Here is a 17,588-nt window from a genome sequence, read left to right as displayed (position 1 = left end):
ATTTATTTTGTTTTTGTTTTTGTTTGGTTGATTCAATGCATTGTTTACGTCAGATATTTTCTAGTCACGTGATGAGTGCTGCAATGTCATGACATCCGCAATATTGTTGCTTTATAATCGCTTTAAATCTAAGAAAATATGTTATTGCCGGTGATTGGGAGAGAGGTGGGACCAGTTAAGCGGCTCACCAAAGCCTGTTGTTCCAATGCGTTCTGGCCTAGCCAAAAAGGAAATTTACATTAAGTCACCAACATTGATTTGATACATTAAATGTGTATTTAGCTAAGTAGAAGCAGCGTATAACGTTTTGCGTTTGTCACCAATTCTTGCCTGTGGGACGGGCAGAAGATCTCCCGAGAGAGGCCTAGCTTACATGCTTGTGCACCCCGCCTGCATTAATCAATTCCGCACGAATCCAAGACATTTGGGGACACGATGCTGGCAGCAAGGACGGCAACTCGTGGTGTGGCTCGTCAAAGAATGCGTCCACTCCAGTCCCGCAGTCAATCAGTGGCAGCCGGCAATCACAGCTGCGGTAGGAACCAGTAATCAGCAACCGATTTGAAATACATATTCATGTTATAAGATTTCAGGACGACTATTCCCACTGTGCAAGATAGTGGACTAGACGTATAACCAATGAGATGATTGTTCATATAATTTATATTTACGTATATAAATGTGTTGAGAAAACTATCGAGTTGATGATCCGTTGACGCTACGGATTTATCGTTAGCTTCCAGTGTCATACACATGAAAGTGCGCTGCGGACTTTTCTTATTAGCATGAAATGGTCTTCGCTAATGGATTGTGATCCGTTTAATGTAACTCTGTAATTGTGTAACAAAGACCTGCAAAGGAAACCCGATCGAAGTGTTGAATTTACACCACCTCTGAAGCAGGTAGGTAATTATGTTTACATGTGTATAGCACCTGTCTACTGCGTCGTCTGTCACAAAAATAGAACATTTGGTTGCTGATCGTATCAGTGACATTTACTGTTTGGCGCAGTTCAGGGATCATGGGTTTATTGAAAAGAGCTGATTATCTTGATGTGTGAAAGATATCTGGTTATAGATTAGCGTTGTTGATTCGATGTCAGTACAGAGCAGTGACAACATACCAACACGATATACACTATACCTATATAACGCACAAATAGAAAGGAATGGTAACGGACTGAAGCAAACAATATACAAACAAACAAACAATGTACAAACAAACAAACAATATACAAACAAACAAACAATATACAAACAAACAAACAATATACAAACAAACAAACAATATACAAACAAACAAACAATATACAAACAAACAAACAATATACAAACAAACAAACAATATACAAACAAACAAACAATATACAAACAAACAAACAATATACAAACAAACAAACAATATACAAACAAACAAACAATATACAAACAAACAAACAATATACAAACAAACAAACAATATACAAACAAACAAACAATATACAAACAAACAAACAATATACAAACAAACAAACAATATACAAACAAACAAACAATATACAAACAAACAAACAATATACAAACAAACAAACAATATACAAACAAACAAACACACACTAATATTTGCGTACTGTAGTATTGCCTAAGAAATATGACTGCACGTAACCATGCAAACATAGAAACACACAAACAGCTGTGTCTCTAGCGTAGTAACAGACATATGTCTGACGGTATCATAATATCAACACGTTTGTATTCAGTATAACATTATATTGTCTAAGCATCGCGAGGATAGATTATTCAGCGTTTTGTTTACCGTAAAAATATACTTGTGTCTCTCGATTGTATCTATTCAGGTGATTCTCCCTAATTTTCTTGTAATTGTTTATGACAAATTGTTCATAAAATTGGTTTAGTATCTGATCAATTCAACATTTCTTTAAACAGGATAATGGCATAATATATCGACCATCTCTTGTTTTAAACAGGTAACATAACTTTATATACCGATCATTACCTGTTTTGGACAGGTACTTGTAATGTGGCTTGATATACCGACCATCTCTTGTTTTGGACAGGTAACGTGGCTTTATATACCGACCATCTCTTGTTTTGGACAGGTAACGTGGCTTTATATACCTACCATCTCTTGTTTTGGTCAGGTAACGCGGCTTTATATACCTACCATCTCTTGTTTTGGTCAGGTAACGTGGCTTTATATACCTACCATCTCTTGTTTTGGACAGGTAACGCGGCTTTATATACCGACCATCTCTTGTTTTGGACAGGTAACGTGGCTTTATATACCGACCATCTCTTGTTTTGGACAGGTAACGTGGCTTTATATACCGACCATCTCTTGTTTTGGTCAGGTAACATGGCTTTATATACCGACCATCTCTTGTTTTGGTCAGGTAACGTGGCTTTATATACCGACCATCTCTTGTTTTTGGCAGGTAACGTGGCTTTATATACCGACCATCTCTTGTTTTTGGCAGGTAACGTGGAAGCTACTTTGTTGTCTTATTAAATGGTGATTGGTATTTTCTATTTAAAGACATTTTCAGGTTGATAGACGTACACCCTGACACCATATATGTACACTTATAGAAACAGGAATATACATCCGGTACGTGCTTTAGACAAGTCCATTAAAAGATCATAAGGATGGGATAGGTGCAATTTATATTCATCAATGTGATCTATGTGATAATTTTACGGAAAGACGAAAGCAATATATATGTCTACCAGTTTGGACAAAACTATAAAAGTCGCAATATAAACCTGGGAAGCTAGCGGCACATTATTTTTGTCGATGTCATTATCAACTTGAACGTGATAGGACATCAATTAGTAACTATCATTTGAATCGAGTAAAATGTCATTCAACATATTTGTATATCAAATAAACTTCTTGAGAGATAATTTAATATTATTCAAAGAGAAAAGAGCGATTACAAATATTTAGAAAACATTTCCCAAATATTCTTTAAATGTTTTTAACAAAGGTAATGTACACTGTACGACAAATCAGCTGCTCAAGTAGGCTTGCTAGATAAGTAGTAATTCTTCTACAAAATTAGCAATTTGATTGGTTAATCCATACTAAATATTTGGGCCAAGGCGGCCAAGTGGTTATGACATTCTGCTACCACTAGTCCTTCACAACTGGGTCGCGGGTTCGAGACTTACGTGCGGCAGTCGCAAGGTACTGGCCGTAAGTCGGTGGTTTTTCTCCGGGAACACCGGCTTTCCTCCACCCCCACCCCCACCTGGCACGTCCTAAAATGACCATAGCAGTTAATAGGACGTAAAACATACACAAACCAAATCAAAATAGATTAAGTCTCACAGAAATTCTTTGGGACTGTAAACCTAGATTTTTTTATGTTTTTTTTTATGAGGTAATTAAGCAAATTTGAGACAAAAATACAAAAACCAAAATTTTCAGTCGTTACAAAAACAGATTAAATAACAAAATCCATGATTAAATGAACTCCTGCCTTGTGTGATGCACTTTCCCTTCTCTGTAACATCATTGATGTTTGCCAAATGTGACGGAGATAACATAAGGGTGTATAGGTACAAAGGGCAGCTATGACGTGTAAACCTTTGACAATAACGCGTCTTCTAGGTACATATATCGATAACTTCTATTTAGAAGGACGATTCTAATAGCCGTTAGAAACAAAACGCGTGTAAAAGGTCAGCTCCGGAATCCACCATGACTTTTGTAAAATTCTAGCTCTAAAATAAGGAAAACCATCCGGTGTAAGTCGTCAGCTTGTGTAAAGTGATATATACCAAATACACCATTCCTGTGGTAAGTAACGTTTCGTTATATAGAAAAAATAAACATTCATAGCTAGCCTGACCTGAACGTAGCTTGCCCTGAAAATGTAATGCATGAATTTTCTTTTATGATTACTATTTCAAATTGGGAAATTATATCTATTCCCAAACGACCTGTTTTTTTCATTCGTTTTGCCCGTTTAGAATTAATCCATAAGTCTTCACTACTCACGCAAAAGAGAAATTCTCACCAAGAGCTGTAGAATATTCATGTTCCCAGCCAATGTTTAATAGCTTTAATCACATAGCGTAAATTAATGAAAGATAGCTATTCGTAACGAGAAATGTATTCAAAAATGAAATCAAAAATGGATTTTCAGAGGAAATTATTGAGCTGTAGAGAAATAATATCACACCAAATTGGTCTGAAGATATGCCCCACAATTATAACATTCTCGCCATATTCTAACGATATGGCTGAAAACCAATGATATTTACAGAAGTGAATTTCAAACGCACTTTCCTTTAAATCATATCAGAATATTTGTTAATATGTGTTATAAGTGATAAATATTGCTTCCACTCAATATCATTTCCTAAATTGACACAACTTCTTCGTTTGCATCACTTGCCAAAATAATTGGGGATCATGCGAATGTAAAAATAAGTAAGGTTACATTAACTAGGTGTAGAAAGTTCGAACCACAACCCTTCACTCTGACGGTGACGTGGTGTATGACCAATGGAAGTATCTACCGAAGGGAGGCAGCATCATTGTAGCCGTCGACAAGCACACTTACAGTTTGAAATACATCCTCTTCACGTCCTACATTGCCGCTAACAAGACCAAATCACATCACTTGATTGAAATAAAGGACAGGTGAAGTACAGCAAACATCAAATACTTGGTCTCATTTCATTTATTAAGTGAACTTATCTGATGTGTTGTTTATTTTGGTATCAAATTCATGGCAATGAACATTAAACATAAAATCTAGAACTAAGGGAGTTTTTCTTAAAGTGGTTTAGTACATCACATGATAATTTCTAGGATAGTTATTGGATAACTACCCTTGTTCTATTTGGTATAATTAGCATCCGCCCTTGACAACGGGAACTATACCCGGAGACGGGCGCTTTACCTTTATTTTGGACCGCTGAGACTGCGGGAAAAGTAACGTGACGCCAAGAGTTGCGACCCTTCTCCTAGGGAGCGCTGTACATATTCTACTTTCTTTCACTGTTGTCGTCTGCCAAAATGGATTCGAGATTCGGGACCGGGAATGCCGATTGCTTCGCAGAGGCTCAGCAATGCACAAAGACGAAGCAGGCGTCACAGTTTGCCGTCGCAGTCCTTAAAGACTTTCTATAGCTACTGGAAAGGGGGACCGCATGTGACCTAGCGGTGAATAGAACGGTGTTTTGGCGGATTTCTATGCCAATGCATCAAAAAGTTCACTTATTGCCATCAGTCAAGGTTTGCGGCGGCATTTACAAGAACCATCATGTGGCAGAGATTTCGACATTAAATTGTTTGTGCACCTTCTTTCAATTTTAGAAATTGTTCCGTTACAATTAACAACAACTCATGAATCAAAACTTCAAATGTTACGTTCAAATTTCCAGCTGTTGTTAATTATTAAATATGTTTTCAATGAAATTCCTCATGTTTGTCTTTTTATTGTCAAATGACAGGCATTTGATGTACTAAATCTATTATGGCCTTTTCACTCGGGAACAGTTCTCTTATAGTGTTGTCTGGGGACAACACAGACAACACTATAAGAGAACTGTTCCCTCGGGAAAAGGCCATAATAGAATAATAGTGAGCGATAACCACTCATACTGACAATTCATGAAGTGGTATAGTGAGCGGCATCCCCCTCATACTGACACTTCATAAAGTGGTACAGTGAGCGGCAACCCCCTCATACTGACACTTCTTAAAGTGGTATAGTGAGGGGCAACCCCCTCATACTGACACTTCTTCAAGTGGTATAGTGAGCGGCAACCCCCTCATACTGACACCCCTTAAAGTGGTAGGGTGAGCGGCAACCCCCTCATACTGACACTCCTTAAAGAGGTAGGGTGAGCGGCAACCCCCTCATACTGACACTCCTTAAAGAGGTAGGGTGAGCGGCAACCCCCTCATACTGACACTCCTTAAAGAGGTAGGGTGAGCGGCAACCCCCTCATACTGACACTCCTTAAAGTGGTATAGTGAGCGGCAACCCCCTCATACTGACACCCCTTAAAGTGGTATAGTGAGCGGCAATCCCCTTATACTGACACTCCTTAAAGTGGTAAAGTGAGCGGCAACCCCCTCATATTGACACTCCTTAAAGTGGTAGGGTGAGCGGCAATCCCCTCATACTGACACTCCTTAAAGTGGTATAGTGAGCGGCAACCCCTCATACTGACACTCCTTAATGTGGTAGGGTGAGCGGCAACATCCTCATACTGACAATTCATAAAGTGGTATATTGAGCGGTTACCCCCTCATACTGACACTCCTTAAAGTGGTATAGTGAGCGGCAACCTCCTCATACTGACAATTCATAAAGTGGTATAGTGAGCGGCAACCCCCTCATACTGACACTCCTTAATGTGGTAGGGTGAGCGGCAACCCCCTCATACTGACACTCCTTAAAGTGGTAGGGTGAGCGGCAACCCCCTCATACTGGCACTCCTTAAAGTGGTATAGTGAGCGGCAACCCCCTCATATTGACACTCCTTAAAGTGGTAGGGTGAGCGGCAACCCCCTCATACTGGCACTCCTTAAAGTGGTATAGTGAGCGGCAACCCCCTCATACTGACACTTCATAAAGTGGTATAGTGAGCGATTACCCCCTCATACTGACACTCCTTAAAGTGGTAGGGTGAACGGTTACCCCCTCATACTGACACTCCTTAAAGTGGTAGGGTGAGCGGTTACCCCCTCATACTGACACTCCTTAAAGTGGTAGGGTGAGCGGCAACTCCCTCATACTGACAATTCATTAAGTGGTATATTGAGCGGCAACCCTCTCATACTGACACTCCTTAAAGTGGTAGGGTGAGCGGCAACCCCCTCATACTGGCACTCCTTAAAGTGGTATAGTGAGCGGCAACCCCCTCATATTGACACTCCTTAAAGTGGTATAGTGAGCGGCAACCCCCTCATACTGACAATTCATAAAGTGGTATATTGAGCGGTTACTCCTCATACTGATACTCCTTAAAGTGGTATAGTGAGTGGCAACCCCCTAATACTGACACTCCTTAAAGTGGTATAGTGAGCGGCAATCCCCTCATACTGACACTCCTTAAAGTGGTATATTGAGCGGTTACCCCCTCATACTGACACTCCTTAAAGTGGTATAGTGAGCGGCTACTCCCTCATACTGACACTCCTTAAAGTGGTAGGGTGAGCGGCATCCCCTCATACTGACACTCCTTAAAGTGGTATATTGAGCGGTTACTCCTCATACTGATACTCCTTAAAGTGGTTGGTAGGGTGAGCGGCAACTCCCTCATACTGACACTCCTTAAAGTGGTAGGGTGAGTGGCAACCCCCTCATACTGACACTCCTTAAAGTGGTAGGGTGAGCGGCAACCCCCTCATACTGACAATTCATAAAGTGGTTAGGTGAGCGGTTACCCCCTCATACTGACACTCCTTAAAGTGGTTAGGTGAGCGGTTACCCCCTTATACTGACAATTCATGTAGTAGTATAGTGATCCGCAACCCCCTCTACTGACACTTCATAAAGAAGGAAGCTATCTTCGAGTAAAACGGGCTGGATCATATCATTAACATTTTATTCTAAAAGAAGTTATCAAAATTGTTTGTCATAAAGCTGAATCGATGGATTTGTTATTCAGATATTGTAAATTGCTGATACATTGCCTTAGTTCGCATTAGAAACAAATTGTCAAATTGATCCATTCAAGTTTAAAAACATAGTTAAACGTTTGTAATTGAACAAAGTATAGAACAAATATAGGAAGACAGCATAACCTCGAAACAACATCAATATTTCGTCTATGCAGATAATTATTTCTGAGAACTTTAAGTGATGATAGCAACTCCAATTACCTTTACTGTTCTTTACATGGCTTTATGTTTTTTACCATTTGATGGTATCATCTTGAAAATAGCTATGTTTTCCTCCACTTGGAAATATCGAATGTGTTTAGGTAGATACAAGTGTTGCTGTTATAAACAATAAAGCTGACACCATCTGTTTACAGACATTTCACATTACACTTCTACCTGCGCAGGCAAGAAAACCACTTACTACAGTAGCCTCTTTTAGGCTATAACCATTGTGCTGTGGTCTAGAATCCAAGTCCACTTGTTTAAAACGATTTTGAAAATACGAAATCGAAGCAATCCTGATGTTTTTGTTTGACTTTTTTTCAATTACATATCTTAGGGAAGCTATTACACTACATGTATGATTGGTTCAATACAGTTCTGTTCTATATAGGTAGTTAGACATTTTATGTGTATGGAAAATGTGGAAATTTTTAAAAAAATCCTACGAATACAAACTTAATATGAAGTAATTTGTATGCAACATCAAACTATGAAGACATGATACATGTATTTTTATGAACATTTAAAAGGGTAAAATATGGTGTATTGAATCTCAATGTCAAGTTTCGGGATATGCTTATCGACTGCAGAAATGTTAACCTATTTGGTCACAAACGAAATAAATGGGAAAGGGATGTTAACATGTTTCTTTTATGTCGCTAGCTATCACGAATTCAAATATGTTATGTACATTTCTTGTTAAGGTTGCATTTGTAATAAATAATTGTTAATATCATATAAGAAACCCTTTAACACTTCCCTAGAAATTGGATAACCTAACTGATAAACAACAATAATAATTCATTTCATAGCAACAAATCCGATCCGATTTGTTTACGTTGAAATTGAAATGCAATTTAAAGTTCATATTTTACGTAATTTCTTTTCCTTTAAATGTTGATGTAAAGTTCAGTACACAATATCATTAAAGATAATAGGTTGCACGAAAGCAGCTATATGATTCCACCAAAAAATCAATGAATGATTTAAAAAGATTCTAAAAAAACATTTTTGTTAACGTTTCAATTTTAGAAATGTCTAAGTATGTGCAGCAAGTATATAGAAAGTGCATACATAAAGTGCTTTGCATTTAGCTTATTACGTATCTAAGAACTATATTCACGCACGCCATGTGCAGCACGCACAGATTGAAGATCATAACAGCATCTGCTTTGAGTTCAGATCATGTGTGGAATGTTTGTTCATATACAACGTAACGTAATATTTACGCCAATCAATGTTAGCTTTTTTGCCAAACATGATGGATTCGGAAATAACATCATGAAAAGACTCGTCGTGTACACATCAATCTAAATTGCATGTGGGGGTTTTCTGGATATTGTTTAGGCACCGAAGCAGATAGTAACATATATAATTTCCTTTTCCAATAACTCAATGTCTCTAAACAAATGGATAGAGGTGAACAGCAATGAAGTCTGCTTTTGAATGAAAAGGCTTGAAACCCTTCATAACATATCAGTACTTATTTAAGAAACTTAACATCCAACCGTAGTTTTTAACGTAGAACAGGATATCTTTTACACGAAGGTTCTTTGTGACTGTGAGTTATTGCATGGATGCATTAGTTTTTTTCGTGAGATTTCCCATCGTCTTATACGCATCCCTGCAGTTTCGAAAATAAGAATATATCTTACGAGTCTTTCCCACTTCATGGTGGGTAAGAGGCAAATCATTAGTAAATCTTTGCAGAAGTAAGAACTTGCATTTGAATCCTCTTCTTTGGGGACGCAAAAGCGACCAAAATAAATCTATTGTGTTCATTGCAATAGCTGGGATGCATTTCTGCCCACTTCGTTCTTTCTTCCGTGTGTGTAAGTCCATGTTTGTTTTGTTTTACTGCTTTGCAATGCCGTTGATCGTTTTCCCAGCCGTGAATGCCATTGGTTCTGTCCAGGACAAACCAACATTTTCAACTTTCGTACTTACTGATTCCTGCCTGTTTGGGAAGGACTTTTAAAACTGTTGTCAGTACAGTATAACAACGGAATTGCATTTTAAAGCGACGCTGTGGTGGCTCTATCAAACGAGATCGCCTTCATATGACCTACAGGTTTGCTTTCAGGATTATGTAAAACTGAACACAAACCAAACTCATTGATCAGCTCAGATATGTAACAAAAGTAATATTCGTTTTTCGATGAATTGCATGCATTGTGAAAGCACACTTAAACGACAAAATATTTAAATTGTTATTCGTTATTCGAAAATCAATTTTTATTCAAATATATGTTTTTAAATTAGAAATCAATATTCGCATGTTTGTGCAATACAGTTTTTATTTTTCCTAATTCTAAGAACATCACCAGATGGCACGTCTTCACCATCGTCAACCGGCTGAGAAATAAACCGGTTTGATAACATTAATTGATCATGAATTGAAAATGACAATCAAGACAAGGGAACACGAGGAAAAAACATTATTGTATAAGAATCCGTTATTAACTCATCACTTTTAATGATATTTTCCGTAATTGACTCATCTTTCTTTGCAATATGAACTAATAATATTTCTCCTTCTATCTGTCGTCTTTGAACGTCTTTATGTGTACTGGTCATCGGCCATAAGAAGCAAGATAAAGATAACGTTATATAAAGTGATTGTAAAATTTAAACATGTCATGTGGTGACACGCTTACACGTTGCTAGGGGAAGAAAAAAAGAAACAATCTTTTATGTATTGGACCAACATTATTAGACTCATAAGGTTATGACGTTGGAAACATCGGCATCGGTTTTGGTGTAAATATTTACCATTAAGAGACATTATCATTAATATCTATCCATAATGTCTGCCTACCTGACCATTTTTTTGTCCGGTCGAAAGAATGTAATTCTACTGCATTTACGTTAATACATTGTATGACTAACGTATTGCCCCTACATAATCGGAAGCTTCCTTCCTTGTGTTCTGTTCAATGCAGATTGGAGAATAAATAAAAGAAAACTGATTTGAGGTCTCGTCTCTATTGCAACACTTGGGACCTCATGTTTGAGTTCTCCTCTTGAACTGCTCTTATATTTCGGCTGTTCGTGAGAATTGTCGGAGTCTATCCAGTTTTTTTTTAACTGAGGCTATTCCTGTAATGAGTGGTCATTGGCAGTTATACTATCTCAGTCTGAAAAAGGAATGTACTTAATAAAATGTTAATGAATCATTAATGGATTACTGTAATCAATACCATATTTCCATTATACGTCAGCAAGGAAACATTCGTATGTATCAAGTCTTTTTTAAATATTTTTCTCTGAAAGATATCATAAAATGGTTCTTTTCATTAGAATATTCTAGATCATTTGATATTTTGAGGTCCTGTTGTACCGAAGTGAGACGACTTAATAAGACTCACAGCTTGTAAATATTTCAATATCATAGCAAAGACAACAGACTCAATTCAAAAGTAGGCGATTGCAATTCACCATAGATTCGCAAGGAATGTTTCACGTTTTTCCTCCTAACCGTTCGTGATTGAAAACATTGCTGATATTTCATTCCTGTTCCTGTATAACTCGATAATAGTAAGGTATTACTATTACGTTATAAACGTATGTAATTCGTCAGAGAAACGTCATACATGAATGTAACAGTGAATCTGAATGATGAACGAAAGACGCACACATTTGATAGCATATTAACTAGGTAATGGATACAGGCTGCAGAAGTTCACGGCATACGGCTGTTCGCCCTGTTAGGACTTATTGGCGATGAAAGGGACCAAACATGTGGAATTTAAAATAGGCTCTACCAATGAGAAATACACAACTGAAGCCTATATTGATGCGTCAAGGTTAGACGTGCCCTCTGTATACAGTATTGTCAGTAAACGTTGCGTTATTGTTCAGAGGAAAACTCTGGCTGATAAGTGACTAGGTAGGCCAGTTTGTACTTCCTTCCTCTTAAAAGCATACAAGTGTAGGAACTCTCGAATCCTACACGTGTATGGTACAAGTATATCGAGCACGCATCGTCAAACACAGGGACGAAGCTAAATTAATTAGTTCATCTTGACAAAGAGTTATGCCCTTGTGAAGGTTGTTAACCACCATAATATTTAAAAGATCTCCTGTGGTTGACATTTTATATGTAGACATCCAAACTTGGCTTCACCAGTGACTATTTCGGTCGTATCAAACACACCATCTAAAGGTTTTATAAGTACGCGCTCAAAAATCAATATTAGAAAGCAATCTAATATATGGAGTATTTATGTAAACTATACCAAACATTAATTGAATATTCTTTTACCATTACACATTGAAGTCATTCAAACTTAATACGCATTTATATGGAATTACTATTCAGAACCCTTAACATATATTAACATATTTCTAACCTTATTTCTGATGTGATGGACCTGTGAGAGAATAACCATAAATCGCTAACACTGAAATGTATAATACATAGGATTACGGCTGAGAACGTAACAATATCGACTCGGAAAGTCCATCCGGATTGATCAACACGAAATTTATAGCACGGCAATTAATTGGATCGACAGTTAACACAAGCTATTGTTATACCGACGTAATGGAATCAGCGTATGTTTCTTTGTACCTAGTTATAGATTTATTGTAAGCTGAAGACAGCGATCCTTTAGGGTAAGAACGAGATCTACGTATGGCTGCAGTTATAAGATGTAGACGACTATCCTATAACAAACGGACGAGATATACATAGGCCTGTTGTTGTTAGCTATATACGGTCATCCTTATATGTACATCCAAACGAGATTCACATATGACTGATGATATAAGCTGTAGACGGCGATCCTTTAATGTTAGGACGAGATCCGCATATGACTGATGGTATAAACTGTAGACGGCGATCCTTTAATGTTAGAACGATATCCGCATATGACTGATGGTATGTTAGGACGATATCTACATATGACTGATGGTATGTTAGGACGATATCCACATATGACTGATGTATAAGCTGTAGGCGGAGATCCTTCAACGTTTCGACGATATCTACATGTGGCTATTGTAAGCTATTTACGGCGATCCGTTACGTAAAGAAGATATATACATACGACTGCTATTGTAAGCTAAATACGATCATGCTTTACGTAAGAAATATATCAACGATATTTTTATAAACAAAAACAGTGTATTAGCTCCACACTTTCCTCCATGGCGAATACAAACGGGTCCCCCGAGGCTTAAACGAGCGCCGGCAACATGGCGAGTATTCCTCGTTGGACGAAGCGTAACCGAATCACACATCGGGTTCGAATGGAAAATGTGTAATCCTTCCGCGGAATATAGCCGGTTAAAATAAAGGATACCCTTTTTATTTAGTTTAGACTATCGGGCGATAGCTACAATGGAACTCGGGTAAATTGAATAATCGGCGAGGCGGATCAATTTACTCGAGTTCCATTCCAGTTATCACCCGATAACCTAAACTAAATAGAAAATTAGTTCTTAAACCTTTCAACTAGTATTTCATGTAAAGCGTGCCAGTTTAATCACAATATATCAAGATACACTGTAGTGTACGTCACAAACACATGATTTGGCATGACTGTCACCAGCCCGTATTCATGAACCGTTATCATATTCTTATACTAAGATTTTTTGCTAAAGCCAAATTTCTTGATCCGGTGATAAAGCTATAATACTTTGACAATAAGTTGTTGGAAGAATGCGAGAGAGACTTGAAGCAAAACATCGTTTTCAGGGTTTACACATGACTTATTTTACCATGTAATTTGATATAAACGAGTTACAAGAAAGTTGGTTTGAGTACATAATCCAATAATGAATTGTGGCCAAGGAGTTAACAAAACAATAAACTACGGCACCGAGACAGTTTCTATAACAAATACGACTATCGTCGGACGATTGCAGAGGTGTGCCGTACATGTTGTATCATCAAGCTATGACAATCTATGACACGGCTATTACCGGCTATTACGATATCATCTTACAATACTACATTTAACATCGCCTATGGCAAAACTGTTACCGTGATGTGAAGGGCATATCTCATGGTTTCCCGTTGAATACAATATATATTTCACGAATATAACTGAACATCATTTATCTACGAGTGCGATGCATGAATGAACATATCGATATATTCTGTTACACGAGTGAACTCTATTCAACGGGATAATCTAACAACACTCAAACAGTCTGCTATTGGATGTGCATTAAGGTGTCTTACGACCCTAACATAGTCTTTGACTCGGCCTCTCAGGATAGTCATGCAACACGTTGTCGTTACAGCGATGCATTTGATACCAATATATTCACAAATACACATAACGATACACAAGCTGTGGTTTGAACAGGGAATACAACATGCATAACGTTGGCGCGATTGTATCGTTGTAGTGGTAGACATATACCGAGGAAGGGAATACTTGGCTTGCCTTCGTGGATCCAAATTGATTGTGAAACGACTCCTGGAATAGCCTTTTAGCCTAACTCCATCTTTCGTTTCGGTAAATGGATGGATAACATCAAGGGGTTTTGGAGTTTAACCAAGTGAATTGATTTGTATTACAGAAAAATGGCATACAGGTTTTAAAGCCCAAAAGGATAACGACAAAACTGGTAATGTAAATGGGATGTTTCCTGTGATGCAAACCTGGCAAATTGCGCGCTTCTTCCCGAAAAATGAGTATACGTCATGACAGAACGCTGTGAATATGCATTTTAAGAGTTGTTATACGAGCCTCGGATGGAACAGGGCTGATCGAGGTGATAATGATGAAAAGTAAATTGTTTGAGAGTAGTAAGGAGGTTTTTTTTTTTATATAAAGCATCTTTTGTTGAATATTTCTTTTCATCTTTTGCGTTCTGAAAGTAAAGGGTTACATGTACTGAGAAGATATATGATGAAAAGCAGAATAACAATCGATTTTGTATGTCAGTTGAGCAGCAATGAAATGTTAAAAAGAGACGCCTTTCAACATACGGCACTTACGGTGTTGTAGTGGAGATAATTCGTGTAGATTATGGATTTTATTTGCATATCAGGGAGAAGAAAACAGCTTCAGGGTCAAATGACGAGAGTGTAAAATGTTAAAATGATGAGGCCTACACCATTGTTTATCAGGTAGGCAGCAGAGAGTAATTATGACATGTCAGCCTACACGAAACAGCTTCAGGGTTTAAGCGGTACATAATGAAAAGTGACGCGTGTATGTTTTATAATTTTACATGACGAATCCTATATGATACGATTGCTGATCAGGTATACGGCCGAGTTTTGGTCACGTTTCAGCATATAACATATTTAGGTTAACATATTAACATCTGTAACATAATAACACTAATTACATGGTGCACATAACACAAATAAATAAGTGACACACCAAACATTAAACAATAAATGGATTTGACAATTTACCTGAGCAACATATAGAATAGAGAAACACAAATACAAGATTTACACAGCAGAGTACACAAACAATTAACACACATAAACGATGAACACAACACAGTATACAAGAAATTGACACAAATTTATAGGATACACATAACAGAGTTCACAAGAAATTGACACAAATAACAGATTAACACAATAGAGCTCACAATTAATTGACACAAATATAATCTGTTCACAACTGAACAACCTATTGAACACAATAGTATATGTTTAAGAAACACAAATAACAAGTTTATCCAAAAACCAACAATAATGTAAAAATAAAATGAAAAGAAAAAACAGCAAAAAACATGCTTACTTATGGCAAAGTACATGTCGCATGTTGAGCATAGTTGAACACATAGGAGATTAACGCAATAACTCAACACATTACAGTGCCATTACCATAGAAACCATTCGATGAGTTATCTCCACTGAATCTCTGGGGTATCTTACGGAGAAAACATTTTATGTAATTTTATTCATCAAATGACTCATTAATCTCTCACTCTTTTCGATCGAATAACTATTCCCTTAATAAGCGAAAGATGGAATAATGCCCGTATCAAGCATTGCCATTTGGTATGATATGGAATGGTTGATTTTCAATGTTAAAAACATGCATAGCTTTATTAAACATGCATGTATGTGTTTACGTACATTAATAAATATATATATATAACAAATGATAGAAAATACATGAGCTGTCAAACATGGTTTCATTTTACTTTGGTTGAGTTCCATTTTCACATTTTTGCATCTACATCAAAATAAATCACTCTTTACACTATCTCTTCGATCGTGTATACATTGCCTGTGTGTTTGTTTGTTTGTTACATAATGTTTTTATATATATATATATATATTTGTATATTGTAATATTAACACTATATAATGCACGGTACTGAAAATCTGCAAGGTTCAAATAATAACGAACTGCCCTAGTGTACACATTGTGTCTGATACGTGTCCTTAGTTGTTATTTTGCTGCTCCTGCTGTTGTTGTTTCTGACCCTCCTAACTCAAAGGACGATGTCGATTATGATGCATATGATTGGGGTTACAACCAGACACCTGCGGATGATCATGTTGCTTACGCTTTTACTTTGCCTTTTTAATCAAAGTGTTCCCTCTATAACGATGGATATCCTTTTCCTAATTCAAGTTGAGCAATATTGGGATGTCTGCCTGTAACTACGGTAGAAGGAAGCAATACATTACACGGTGTAATGCATTTTTCCTGGATTTTAAAAGCTCATTGATCCTGTGTGTATGTGAGGATTATACCCGAGAAGCTTCGATCTTGTCCTTTTAATGCGACACAGCAAGGTAAATTTATCTAGGTGAAATTAACCTCAGGTAGACACAGGGGACGCTGCAGCTTCATCGAAAGTCACGTAAAATTGGATGAACACGTGAATTATTATCCTGTCAAGCCGAGTGCGTTAGCTGTATACACGTATTCAATAGTGCATTTGTGTGTGGTCTGCATGGATTCTGTCTAGTGGCGGGTCGTGCAGGGCAAAGTACATTCAAATATCCTCCTTATGGACAAAAGATATGTTTTATTGAACGAAACGTAAAAGGATTCACCTGTGTAAGAGTATGGTTTTGTTCATAATACATCAATAAAGACACAGAGATATGCACTATTGAACTGATATAACACACGTAATGCTATAGAATCGCCAGCCGACCTGCCAAGCACTGTATGGGAATGCTGTAGGACGGAGTATTGTATAGTCGTGGTTTATAAGGGATTATCATAATTAGATTACGTAGATTTATGCATAAACGGTCATGTTTCTTCTTCTGTCTATACAACAATAAAGTAAAGACTATCCGCAAAACTACTCTGTGAACACATGACTTTGCATTTGTAGAAAATACAAGAACAATGAATGCATATTAATTGAATTATGTACAAACAATGCGTGTACAAGAGCGCGTTTGAAGAACAGATATATAGTGAATATGTGTACAAGCAGGGTAGTACTAATACCATTTCGATTGACATACAATTTAATGTTTACAGAAAATGTGTGTACAGGGAATGTGTTTGTATGGAATTTTTATACGGGCAATGTACGTTTGTATCAGGGAATGTGTGAAAGGGATGTATGTACAATAATGTGTTTGTATGGAATTTGTATACGGGCAATGTACGTTTGTATCAGGGAATGTGTGAAAGGGATGTATGTACAATAATGTGTTTGCAGAAAATATTAGTAGGGAATGTGTGCTCAAGCAGGATACTGGTATCATTTCGTGTGACATAATTTATCAGGTGTGTTCTCCTTTCTCCCACGTTTTAAAATAAACATAGGGGCAGTAATGT

The 17,588-nt window shown here is 37.3% G+C and overlaps 1 protein-coding gene across 1 annotated transcript in view; it reads left to right on the top strand.

The window, feature by feature from the left end:
• Positions 1–525: 525 nt before the first annotated feature.
• The window catches only part of LOC110440427, a 62,888-nt gene continuing 45,825 nt past the window's right edge, over positions 526–17,588 (top strand). Inside the window, exon 1 of the mRNA XM_021483504.1 lies at positions 526–902. The gene's annotated coding sequence lies outside the window, so the exon portion shown is untranslated. The remainder of the gene's footprint in view (positions 903–17,588) is intronic.

This window comes from Mizuhopecten yessoensis, unplaced genomic scaffold, assembly GCF_002113885.1.
Source record: "Mizuhopecten yessoensis strain PY_sf001 unplaced genomic scaffold, ASM211388v2 scaffold11181, whole genome shotgun sequence".
NCBI lineage: Eukaryota > Metazoa > Mollusca > Bivalvia > Pectinida > Pectinidae > Mizuhopecten > Mizuhopecten yessoensis.
The sequence above is the reverse complement of the archived record's forward strand: the minus strand, read 5'-3'. Positions and strand labels throughout refer to the sequence as shown.